Here is a 13,137-nt window from a genome sequence, read left to right as displayed (position 1 = left end):
TTACTAATCCAAGACCAAGTCTTGGAACAAGTTTTCTTATTTTTGTGTGTGCGAGATTTTTTTTAATGGCCCACCAAGAAGGCTACAACACATCTTGTCCGCCTCTTTTCTTCGGTGACGATTTGGATACTGGAAAGGTCGAATGGAGTACCATCTGAAGACACAGGTGGAAATGTGGATAATCATCCAGACATAATTCACATTTCCCACCGAAAATGGAGTCCTTATCCCTTGTGACAAATGGGGCGCACCAACCCGCAAGAAAATTGAAGCTGATGCAAAAGCAACACAAATACTTCAATGCGGCATAACCAAAGAAGAACTGAACCGAGTCGACTCATTTTCAAGTGCAAAAGGGTTGTGGGAGAAGTTAATTGAGTTGCACGAGGGAACTTCCGATACAAAAGTAAGTAAACATGATTTAATTTTGAATAAACTATATAATATAAAAATGCAAGAAGGTGAGTCAGCTAGCCAACTCCATTCTCGCATACAAGATCTATTGAGAAAGGTATTGGGCAGAAGGTGGAGAATCGCGACATCATCAGGTATGCACTTAATGCTTTTCCAAGGAACACCTTGTGGGCATCAATGGTAAATGCTTACAAGGTCTCTAAGGACCTCTCCTCAATTAGACTAGACGAGTTATTTTTAGAATTTGAATTGCACGAACAGACTAATGCACGTCCGATCGAGAAAGGTATTGTTTTGATTGCAGGTGTAAGCAAAACAAGAGAACCAAAAATCAAGTGTCGAACCGAACCTAAATCCAAAGATGAACCAGACTCAGACAATGATGACGACAAGATCGCAGCCGAGATCGTTAACCTAGTATGTAAACTCTACAAAAAGAAAGGATTCACCAAGAAGGACATCGAAAGGGTGATTCAATCCAAGAAGGTACAATCAAGTCCAAAAGTGAAGTTCAAAGTAACCTTCTACGACTACAACCAAAAAGGGCACATCAAAGCCAACTATCCAGACCAAAAGGAAGCAAAGAAGCAAAAGAAGAAGAAAGCACTGCAAGCAATAAGGGATGAGTCTTCTTCAGAAGATTCTGACAAAGAGTTCAAACAGACGAGCTTCCTTGCACTTACGGCCTGCGAACAAGTTGATGAATCCGAATACGAGAGCGAGCTAGAAGCTGAGTCCGAGAGAAGCCATGGATCAGTATTCGTTTCTGAAGGGCCTAACCCCATTGTAAGTATTTCTCAATTAACTAAACTCCATAATTTAGCCAATTATCTTATGCGTAAGTTAGCCAAATACAATCTCCGAATCAAACCACTCTAAAAGGAGGTAATAATCCTTCAGGAGGAGACTAAATTGATTCCTTTGACTGAGCCAGTTCAAATTGGAAGTTCAACTCAAGTCCAACAACTTGAGGAAGAAAATTCCAATTTGAAAACTCAAGTTAAAGAACTTAAAGACACGTTAGAACGGTTCACCTTGGGTTCCAAGAATCTTGATCTGATTCTTGGAAAACAAAGAGCCATTTACAATCGATTAAACACTCCTTTTCGGTAACTGTCGAAGGTGGAGAAACCCTACAAGTTCACACTACAAGAAGAAAGGGAAAATATACACAAATACAAGCAAAAGATTACAATGAGTATAGAAGACCCTAACCCTAGCTTTCTTCCTCTTGCTGTAGGTCCGCCTCTTGACTTGAAAAAACCTCCAAGAGCTTCAAGAACTGGCGGTGAGAACCCTGTGGAGAAGCTCTGCGATCGCTGGTGAAGATCGGGAGAAGTGGCCGAGAGTTCTATCGAAGGAATCGCACGCCTGCAGCCTTTATCTGCGCCAACAGTCGGATCCCAATCGATTGGATTGTTCCAAATCGATCGGGGAGGCTTTGGATCAATCTGTCGATCGATCCAGAGCGCCTCTGTGCTCTTCGGGAAATGTCTGGATCGATCGGCTGATCGATCTAGCCTTTATCACGTAAAAACGCGCCACCCCAATCGATCCACTGATCGATTGGGGTCTCTGGATCGATCGACCGATCGATCCAGAGACGTTCTGTGCGACTTGCCCACTCGAGGCTTGTCGCGGGGACCTTCCCAATCGATCGGCCGATCGATTGGGCATCAGCCAATCGATCGGCTGATGGATCCAAACATTGGTTTTTGTCCAAAACCAAGTCCCAAGCCCCCAAACCAACATTCGGTCAATCCATGACATGTTGGTTCATCATGTCTAGCATCCGGTCACCCTTGACCTGCTAGGACTCCCTCACCAAGTGTCCGGTCAATCCCTTTGACCCACTTGGACTTTTCCTCATCATGCCAAGTATCCGGTCACTCCCTTGACCTACTTGGATTTTCATCAGATGTCTGGTCAACATTGACCCATCTGGATTTTCTCGTGCCAAGTATCCAGTCAATCCTTTGACCTACTTGGACTTCCTAACATCAGATGTCCGATCAGCCTTGATCCATCTGGATTTTCCCTTACCTGGCTTCACTCACCAGGATTTTCAAACTGCCTAGCTTCACTCACTAGGTCTTTCACCTGACTTCACTCACAAGGATTTTCTCTCTGCCTAGCTTCACTCACTAGGTCTTTCACCTAGCTTCACTCACCAGGATTTTCTTTCTGCCTAGCTTCACTCACTAGGTCTTTCACCTGGCTTCACTCACCAGGATGTTCCTTCTACCTAACATCCCAGTTAGGACTTCCCAGTCAAGTATCTGGTCAACCTTGACCTACTTGACTCTTCTTCAACCAACCTGATCAGACCCTGATCAGAGGGGAATTGCACCAAACAATCTCCCCAAATGAACAACTGCACATGTACTTGTCTATATCATCGAAGTCTTGTATTTTCAAACATCGAAATCCAAACCAAGACTCAAGCTTGGTCAATCAGGTCAATCTTGACTTGAGGGATATTGCACAAACAATCTCTCCCTTTTTGATGTTTGACAATGTTGGGATCTTAGATGGCTAGAGGGGGGGGGGGGGTGAATAGCCTCTTAAAAAAAACTTAGACAGAAAGTTCTACACAAAAACTAGTTAGCACAGCGGAAGTAGAAAACTAAAACGAAGGAAGAAAAACACACACAGCAGACACAAGGATATACGAGGTTCGGTGATAACTTGCCCCTACTCCTCGGCGTGTCCGTAAGGAGGACGACTCCTTGATCTTTCGGTAGATCGCACCCCGGACAAAATCCGGCTAAAGATGTCTCCTTCTCGGTGGAGCAACCTCTCAACAGAGTCTCAGTTGATTATAGAGTTAAGCACAAGACTTACAGTGGCTGAGAAGAATAATCAGATGAGCTTACAGCCACGCGGAGAAGAAACAGAGCAGAGAGCACACAACAACCTTCTTAGCAAGGAGCTCACAGCTTCACCAACTTGCTTTCTCAAAGGATTGATCGATTGGAAAACAGAGAATCCAGTTAACTCCTTTCTGAACCTCTCTTCTTCCTTCTTATGTCTCTCTGCTTTACTGGCTCGAATCACTGCCGCCTGCAGAATCGCTGCTGCCAACAAAGCGTAGCCAATCACCTCTCCTCCTCATCTGGTTCTCTGAACCCATGCCAATGGAAATCACTGGCGTCTCTGGATACGAACCAATAAGTAGAGGTCAAACTGAGCGCAGCCCAATCGTAATCAGATTCGTCAGTGAACGTTGATGCCTCAAATGCATCTGTTGCAGCAAATCACAGTATAAAGAGCACTTGTCTTCTTTTCTTAATGAAGCTTAATTTGAATTCAACCATGAGAGTGTGACCTGCAACCTGCAACCTGCAAGCTAAAAAGACTCACAGCAGATGGTTAAAAACAGATGGGTGAAAACAAATACGACAATCAGAAAAAGTACATGCAAAACAAACAATACCGTGGGTCGGTCTGCAGACCGATCCACGCTTTCTGAATCATCGCTGATCGGTCTACAGACCGATCAGGAACTAATCTGATCGGTCTCCGATCGATCGAGATGTCGCCGCGACTTCCGATCGGCGGACCGATCAGCACTAATCTAATCGGTCCCGAGACCGATCAGATGTCGCTCTTCCTAAGCGCTTACGGCCTCGATCGGTCTCGGGCCGATCGGTAAAATCCGATGAACTCGATCGATTTCGATCGGTCCGCAGATCGAGAATCGATCAAGAGCATCGATTCCTGATCGGTCGCCAGACCGATCAGGTGTCCAAGGTTTCACTGGATCGGTCTGCCGACTGATCCAGCTTCTTGACTCAGTCCGGGTCGAGCCCTCTCTGACCTAGTCCGGAGAACCGAGCTCCCTAGCTCTCTCCGACTTCATCTGGTCCTAGAGAACGAGCTACCGAGCCCTCTCTGACTTCGCATGCCAAGTTTCCTTCTTGGACTTTTCAACACCAGATGTCCGATCATCCTTGATCCATCTGGATTTTCCCTTGCCTGGCTTCACTCACCAGGACTTGCAACTAGCTTCACTCACTAGGGTTTTTACTTGGCTTCACTCACCAAGATTTCCAATCTGCCTGGCTTCACTCACCAGGACTTTCCAACTACCTAACATCCCAGTTAGGACTTTCTCAATCAGGTCAACTAAGTCAACCTAGATTAGTAATCAATCTGAGTTAAATATCTGATACAAACTTAAATCAGTGTCAACAGCAAAACAACATCCAGGTCAGACTGTATCAACAATCTCCCCCTTTTTGTTGTTTGACAACACGATTTAAGTTTAGATCAGAAATGCTCATATACCCATAATTTTTAGGGAAATCAGGATCCTCCCCCTAAGACGGATATACCTTAGTTATCTTCTCCCCTTTTTTCATATCGACTCGATGAAGTCAATTCATCACTTAACTTAACTTAGTCGAATAGGTGCGAATTAGGTAAGAGGATTCAAAAAGACTCAAAGTCATCCTCTCCCCTAAAATCAACCTTTCATTCATTTCTAAACTTAGTTATCTTCTCCCCCTTTGTCAAACACCGAAAAGGAGCGAACAAGGTAAGATAACTTAAAGAGCTCCCCCTTAATCCATACTGTCTTCTGCTTAATCCCCCTAGAATTCCTTCTAAGTGTATTTTAGGACAGTAAATGAATAAAGAAATAAAAGACATATGAAGAGTATAGTAACAACCAAGAAAAGAACAGCAAATATATAAGGAAGAATGAGTAGCATAACAGTAAGTAGCATACAACCAGGTCAGGCATAAGTATCTAGCAACCATCATCCAAAACATACAATCAATATGATCATCAAAAAGTATCAGTCATCTTCCTCAAGATGAGGAATATCTCCAGTGTCGGCTGGAGGAATATCTTCCGGAGGCGGGATGCTGCTGCTCGAAAGTGTATGGTCCGGGTGGTGCTGCGGAGGTGGGTATCTGGCCATCCACCCTCGAAGCAGTTGCTGAGTCACCAACTGCTGGCTGCGCAGATCGTCGTAGCGCCGCGCAGATCGTCGTAGCGCTGGTCAATCCGTATGCGTAGTCCATCGAACTCAGCAGCCATCATCTCCTCGTGGCGATCAAAGCGACTCTCCAGCTCGACGATCTGCCAGCGCAGATCAGGATCGGCCTCTCCATCGTCAGCAGCAGGAGGAGCAGCAACAGGAGCAACCTGTCGTCGAGGTAACTCACCCAATGCCCTCCATCCTTCCACCTAACTTCCCCAGCCTGTCCTAAGATTCCAGACTTGGAAAATGCACGTTTCCCAAGTCGACAATCCTTCCTAACCATCTTTACCATCCTCCCCCTAGAGACGTCAACACCCAGGGACTCAAGCCAATCAGTAATTATATGCCCATAAGGCATATAGATGGTGGAACCGCTTGGCTCGCTATGGGATATGATAGAAGTATAGACACTCGACATGATATCAAAGTCAAGACGCCTACGCAACCCATAAAGCATCAGACAATGATACGGTCGAATCTCTGCCAATGGTTTAGAAGTAATAGGTAGTAGACAGTTTGTGATAATTTTGAAAAGAATGTAATCAGGAGCAGAAAGGCCAAGGGCTGCAAATGTAGGAAAGTCGACATCTAACTCATCTAATCCATCCGGTCTCGGATGTCCAAAGAAGTACTCATAAATCGAGTCAGATGAGACATCAAGAGGATGAGGCACGGGTTCAGGCAAAGCAGGATAGAATGAGAACACCGTCCCCGAACACAAACGACAGCCTAAATAATCAAAAAAGGTAATTAAGCTGAAATCAACGGTTTGCTTAGCCACTCTTGATCTATAACTACCATCAATAGTCTGATGAAGGTTGTTATAGAATTCAGAAACTAGGTCAAGGTTGATATCCCTCTCTAAATATACCAAGGAATCAAGTTTATAGTAGGCTATGGTCTCCGTAATCGCTGGACAAAACTCATTCATGTATTTTTTATCGACTGATCTACATGGGAGCAACTTGAAGGTCCTTTCCTTAAAGGATTGTTCAAACTATTGGTTGGGAAATCTTCCCGAACTGGATGGTTGAGGTCGGGAGGTTTCTTTGGATTTGGATTTATCTTTGGACTTGGAAGTACCCTCACTTACTGGTTTCTTCCTAAGGGGTTAGGAACATGACACAGATGAAGCAAAGGAGCACAACCCGAGCACCACCCCAAATCACTGAATCAGTGAGAAATGAAACAAATGAAGTACTAACGAGAAATAGAGCTGATGAAGTTACCTTGGAGCCATTTCTCTGGTTTTCGAAGAAAGAAAGAAATGTTGAGGCAGGAGGGAGTCGTCTAGGGTTCGGCGATCAAGGGGAAGAAGAAACGGGGGAAAAAAAGAGAGTCGGCTAGGGCTTCGTAGGTAATGGGAAAGGAGGGAGTCGGGAGGAGTTAAAGCCAGGGATCGATCTATTCCCTGATCGGACGGCTGTTCGATCAGGAGAAATCCTGAACGATCAGATTCACCCGAGTGAATCGGCGACACCTGATCGGTCAGTGGACCGATCAGGGATCATCCTGATCGGTGCCCGGACCGATCAGGGGGCTTTCTTCGCCGATCGATCACCGGACCGATCGGATACCAAACAGAGTTTGACTTCGTTCGGATCGGTCGATGACCGATCAGATTTTCTGATCGATGCGTGGACCGATCAGTGTCTGATAACCTGATTTCAGTAATTTCAGTAACTGAAATACTGAGCCATGAAGTCTGAAGAATCCGGAACTCAAGAATTCATAACTTCCCTAAGACATACCCTAGAACTTAGGAATCACCAAACACTAATATATTCGAAATATGATTTCTTATGGCCTGAACTTGTTCATAATCCAAAAGTTTCAGACTCTTATCAAACAAAACCTCACACTAACTCCAACCATATGGAGTTCTGTCTTCTTGGTCCTTAGAAGTTCAAAACATATTTTTGCTAAACTCATCTCTATGATCAGGTTCAAATTTGTCAAAATATAAACAACTTGTCCTAATTTTTCAATCAAGGCATGAAAGCTGAAATTTTTTATCTTTGTTATGTTTAGTTTCAAGTTTGTCAAAATATATCCAAGTTGCTATTATTTCCTTTAACAACCTATCGTTTTATCAATCAAAGTCATGAAATGAACCAAACAACAATACCAATCAACACATCAACCATCAACCATAATTAGATAATTTCTAGGCAAAAGTCCAACCAAGATTCCTTGGTTGGAATATATGAGTAAGATCTAGGAGCCAAATACACATGAATTATGTAATGGCCTTCCCCATACTCAATTAATGTCTCTTCAACCTAATTATTCAAGGGATGCATGATACATTTTGAATAATTTGGTTGATCCTAGCATCTCACCCCATATTTAGCAAACAAAAATAATTTGTTAAACCTTATAGTTTGTGTGAGATGTCCCCAAGTTGCCCAAATTAATTTTCCAATTTTTCTTGTCATTTTAATGGTCCTTATTGATCATGATGTGGTCAACATGACTTATTGAGCCAAACACATTCCCAATTCCCTCCTTAAATGACTAAATTCATTTTTCGGAAGGGGTTTTGTGAAAATGTCGGCTAAGTTTGACTTTGACTCAACATATGTGAGTGCAATGTCTCCCCTAGATACGTGATCTCTAATGAAGTGATGACGCACTTCAATGTGTTTGGTCCTTGAATGATGGACTGAATTTTTCGTTAGGTTTATTGTGCTAATGTTGTCACACAACACTTGCACTCCCTTATACGAAAGTCCATAATCTTCTAGAGTGTGAATCATCCACAACAATTGTGATACACTCTCTCCCATGGCAATGTATTCAGCCTCGGTCGTGGAGAGAGCAACACAATGTTGCTTCCGACTTGACCAACTAACTAATGATGAACCTAAGAATTGGCAACCCCCACTAGTGCTTTTCCGATCCAATTTGCACCCAGCATAATCGGAATCGGTATAGCCTATCAAGTCAAAAGACTCTGTACGAGGGTACCATAGACCTACTCGAATTGTGCCCTTAAGGTATCTCAATATTCTCTTAACTGCAATTAAATGAGATTCCTTGGCACAGACTTGATATCTAGCGCACATGCCCATAACAAAAAGTATGTCTGGTCGACTAGCTGTGAGATATAGAAGACTACCAATCATGCTTCTATATTGCGTTAGATCAATTGGTTTTCCACTCTCATCATTGTCAAGGCGAGTGTTTGTCGCCATTGGAGTGGACACTTCCTTAGAGTCACTCATATTGAATTTTCTAAGCATCTCTTGAGTGTATTTTGTCTGATGGACATAAATTCCATCTCGAGTTTGTTTGATTTCAAGTCCGAGGAAGAATGTCAACTCTTCTACTAGACTCATCTCAAACTCACTTTCCATGTGAGAAATGAATTCATTCAAATAGCCCTTGTTATTTGAGCCACAAATTATGTCATCGACATACACTTGGGCTACAAAAATATTTTTACCATCTCTACGCAGAAATAGTGTTGGGTCTATTTGGCCTCTTACAAAGCCCTTTTCTAATAGGTAAGTTGACAACCTTTCGTACCATGCTCGAGGTGCTTGTTTAAGCCCATAAAGAGCTTTCTTGAGCTTGTACACGTGGTTTGGAACTTCGGTATTCACAAACCCCGGTGGTTGTTCAACATAGACCTCTTCTTTGATGAATCCATTTAAGAAGGCTGATTTAACGTCCATTTGATAGAGCTTGAAACCTCTATGTGCAGCAAAAGCTAGCATCAAACGAATGGACTCTAATCGAGTCACGGGAGCATAAGTCTCATCATAATCGAGACCTTCGACTTGACTATAGCCCTTGGCTACAAGTCTTGCCTTGTTTCTTACAACTTCTCCCTTTTGATTTAACTTATTTTTGAAGACCCATTTAGTTCCAATAATGGTGGTCTTCTTAGGTCTAGGAACTAAGTCCCACACTTGGCTCCTTTCAAATTGACCTAACTCATCTTGCATAGCTAAGATCCAATCAGGATCGTGCAATGCCTCATCAACTATTTTTGGTTCAATATCTGAAATCAATGCGACTTCATTAGACTCATTTCTAAAGAATGACCTAGTCCTAACCCCTTATTGGATGTCTCCCACAATTTGGTCTTGGGGATGACTAGTGGCTAACCTAGACTGCCTTGGTGTTGGCGGTGCCTCATGAGTGGTCTCACTCGGCACAGGCAAGGACTCAATATCAGGCAAAGGATCAGATTGAGTTCTTTGTTGCCTTTGCTCATCAACATCAGAGTCAACTTCGACTCGTTCTTCATTTTGATCATTCAAACTTAGATTTCTAAGTTCAAATTGAATTTCTCCTACATCCCTTGGTTGATCATTTAAGTTAGGGATTTCTTCAAAAACTACATCAGAGGACTCTTCAATCAATTTAGTCCTATTGTTGTAGACTCGATAGGCTTTGCTGGTAAGAGAGTACCCGACCAGTATCCCTTGATCAGCCTTAGCCGTGAACTTCCCAAGATGATCCTTGGTGTTCAAGATAAACACCTTACAACCAAACACCCTAAGATGTTTAATTGTAGGCGGTTTCCCAAACCAAAGTCCATGGGGAGTCTTTCCTAAAAACCTATGTATTAAAACTCGATTTTACACATAGCAAGCTGTATTCACAGCTTCAGCCCATAAATAGCTCGGTAGTGAGTACTCATTGAGCATGTTTCGTGCAGCCTCTTGTAGGACTCGGTTCTTTCTCTCCACAACCTCATTTTGCTGTGGGGTCCTTGGAGTAGAGAACTCATGCCTATATCCCTTTTCTTGACAAAACCCTAAAAACCTATGATTTTGAAATTCCCCACCATGATCACTTCTAATGGTTTTAATTGTTGTCGATTTTTCATTTTCAGTTCTTCTACAAAAGGAAATAAAAATATCTATAGTTTGGTCCTTATGTTTCAAAAAGAAAGTCCATGTGTATCTAGTAAAATCATCAACGATTACCAAGCAATATCTACTTCCATTCAATGATATTACACTACTGCAATCAAATAGGTCCATGTGCAATAAATCTAAAGCAGTAGATGTACTTACAGTGCTTTTACCTTTATGAACAACTTTTGTTTGCTTACCCTTTTGACATGCATCACATAGTTTGGTCTTGTGGTACTTGATGCTGGGTAAGTCTCACACTAATCCTTGGTCGGCCAACTTCCGGATGTTCTTCATGTTTACATGTGTCAACCTTCTATGCCATAGCCAAGACTCTTCTTCTTTCGACATGAAACACTTAATCAAAGCATTAGTAGCACTTTTAAACGATACTTGATAAATATTATCAACCCTTGTGCCTACTAGTACTGTGTCAAGTGTGTCAATGTGTTTAACCAAACATTGACTTGAATGAAATTCAATTGTGTAACCCGTATCACACAATTGACTGACACTTAGGAGATTAAAAGTCATCCCCTTGACTAGAAGGACATTCTTGATATGGAAACATTCGGATATATGAATGTCTCCAACTCCTACAACCTTAAGGCTACCATTATTACCAAAAGACACATTACCTCTACTTTTGTTTTGAATGGTTGTAAACAGTGATTTGTCCCCGTCATGTGCTTGGAGCATCCACTATCAACAAACCAAGTTGATAGATGCTCCCCCTCGACCAATGCCTACAAGACACGGAAGATAGAGGTTTTAGGTACCCAAATCTTGGGACCTAATGCTTCTACAACGAAAGACCTAGGAATCCATGCCTTGGTCATACCTTTCCTAGTTCCATGAGCCCTAGAAACATGTGATCTACTATTTTGAGTTCTAGACATTAGAGAAATGAAACTCGACTCCTTGGGTTGATACCCTAGCCCGGCCTTGTTGTAGACTGCCCTTTGGGCATTTAGAATCATGTCTAGAGTCTTAGAGCTAGTTGAGAACTTCTCAAGCATTTTCTTGAGTTTCTCAACCTCACCCTTTAATGCCTTGTTCTCATCCTCAAGGACTTCTAGATGTAGGTCATCGACCTCATCTTCCCTAAGGGTCCTTAAGGTTTTTACTTCTTCTTTTAACAATTTATTTTCTGTTTTTGACTTTTTAAGCAATGTAGATAAGTGAGTGATAGTCTTATAACACTTTTCTATATGAGAAGAGGTTACCTCTTCATCATCCGACGATGATGAAGCCGCGGTTGAGGCGTCGCTCGAATCTCCCTCACTTCCGGAGTCCGAAACCTCCCTTGCCATGAGTGCTAATTGTCGTGTGCTCTTTTCCATCTTCTCTTCTTCCTCCGATGAGCTTGATGAGGACTCATCCCAAGTGGCCTTGAGAGCCTTCTTCTTCTTGGCTCTTTCCTCCTTCTTTTTGGCTCGTTCCTCCTTCCTCTTTAATTTCGGACACTCGCTCCGAATGTGTCCTTTCTTGCTACACTCATAACATATAACATTAGATTTATCAAAATTTTGATCATTTGTTTTACCTTTTCCTTTGTATCTTCGGCTTCTTCTCATAATCCTTCTTACGAAGTTCGCCATCTCACTTGATGATGATCCACTTTCATCATCGGATTCGGAGGAAGAGGTGGATGAGGAAATCTCCCTTTCCTTCTTCTTTTCCTTCTTCCTTCTTCCATCCTTGCTCTTTGGTCCTGCAAATAAAGCAATACCCTTCTCTTTTTGACCTTTGTTAGCAAGCTCATGAAGTTCCATCTCACAGAAAAATTCATCTAGTTTAACAATGGAAAGATCCTTGGATACCTTGTAGGCATCTACCATAGATGACCACAAGGCATTCCTAGGAAAAGATTTAAGAGCGTACCTTACTAGATCGCGATTCTCCACTCGTTCGTCCACAGAGTGTAGACCGTTGATGATCTCCTTGAATCTCCCATGAAGTTCACTTACCGTTTCATTGTCCTTCATGGTTAGATTTTGGAGCTGATTCAAGAATAGGTCCCTCTTGGCAATCCGAGAATCTCGAGTTCCCTCTTGGAGCTCGATGAGTTTGTTCCATAGGTCTCTTGCACTCGAGAACGGACCTACCTTGACGAGTTGGTCCTTGGCGATTCCACATTGCAAGGTGACCATAGCCTTGGCATCGGCTTGTGCTTTGCGGAGTTGTTCGGTAGACCACCTTGACGAATCGAGTTCCTTACCTTCTTCATCCTTTGGTGGTGTGAAACCTTCCTTGACTGAGAACCACATGGCAATGTCGGTCTTGAGGTAATACTCCATGCGGCCCTTCCAATATTGAAAATCTGCTCCTTCAAAGTAGGGTGGTCGATTTGTGCTAAAGCCTTCCTTCATAGCCATCCTTGTTTGCTCTTTTGGGAGTTAATCCGAATCAAAGAGCCCCTTGCTCTGATACCACTTGTTGGGATCTTAGATGGCTAGAGGGGGGGTGAATAGCCTCTTAAAAAAAACTTAGACAGAAAGTTCTACACAAAAACTAGTTAGCACAGCGGAAGTAGAAAACTAAAACGAAGGAAGAAAAACACACACAGCAGACACAAGGATATACGAGGTTCGGGGATAACTTGCCCCTACTCCTCGGCGTGTCCGTAAGGAGGACGACTCCTTGATCTTTCGGTAGATCGCACCCCGGACAAAATTCGGCTAAAGATGTCTCCTTCTCGGTGGAGCAACCTCTCAACAGAGTCTCAGTTGATTATAGAGTTAAGCACAAGACTTACAGTGGCTGAGAAGAATAATCAGATGAGCTTACAGCCACGCGGAGAAGAAACAGAGCAGAGAGCACACAACAACCTTCTTAGCAAGGAGCTCACAGCTTCACCA

Source organism: Zingiber officinale, unplaced genomic scaffold (genome assembly GCF_018446385.1).
Source record: "Zingiber officinale cultivar Zhangliang unplaced genomic scaffold, Zo_v1.1 ctg161, whole genome shotgun sequence".
Classification (NCBI taxonomy): domain Eukaryota; kingdom Viridiplantae; phylum Streptophyta; class Magnoliopsida; order Zingiberales; family Zingiberaceae; genus Zingiber; species Zingiber officinale.
The sequence above is the reverse complement of the archived record's forward strand: the minus strand, read 5'-3'. Positions refer to the sequence as shown.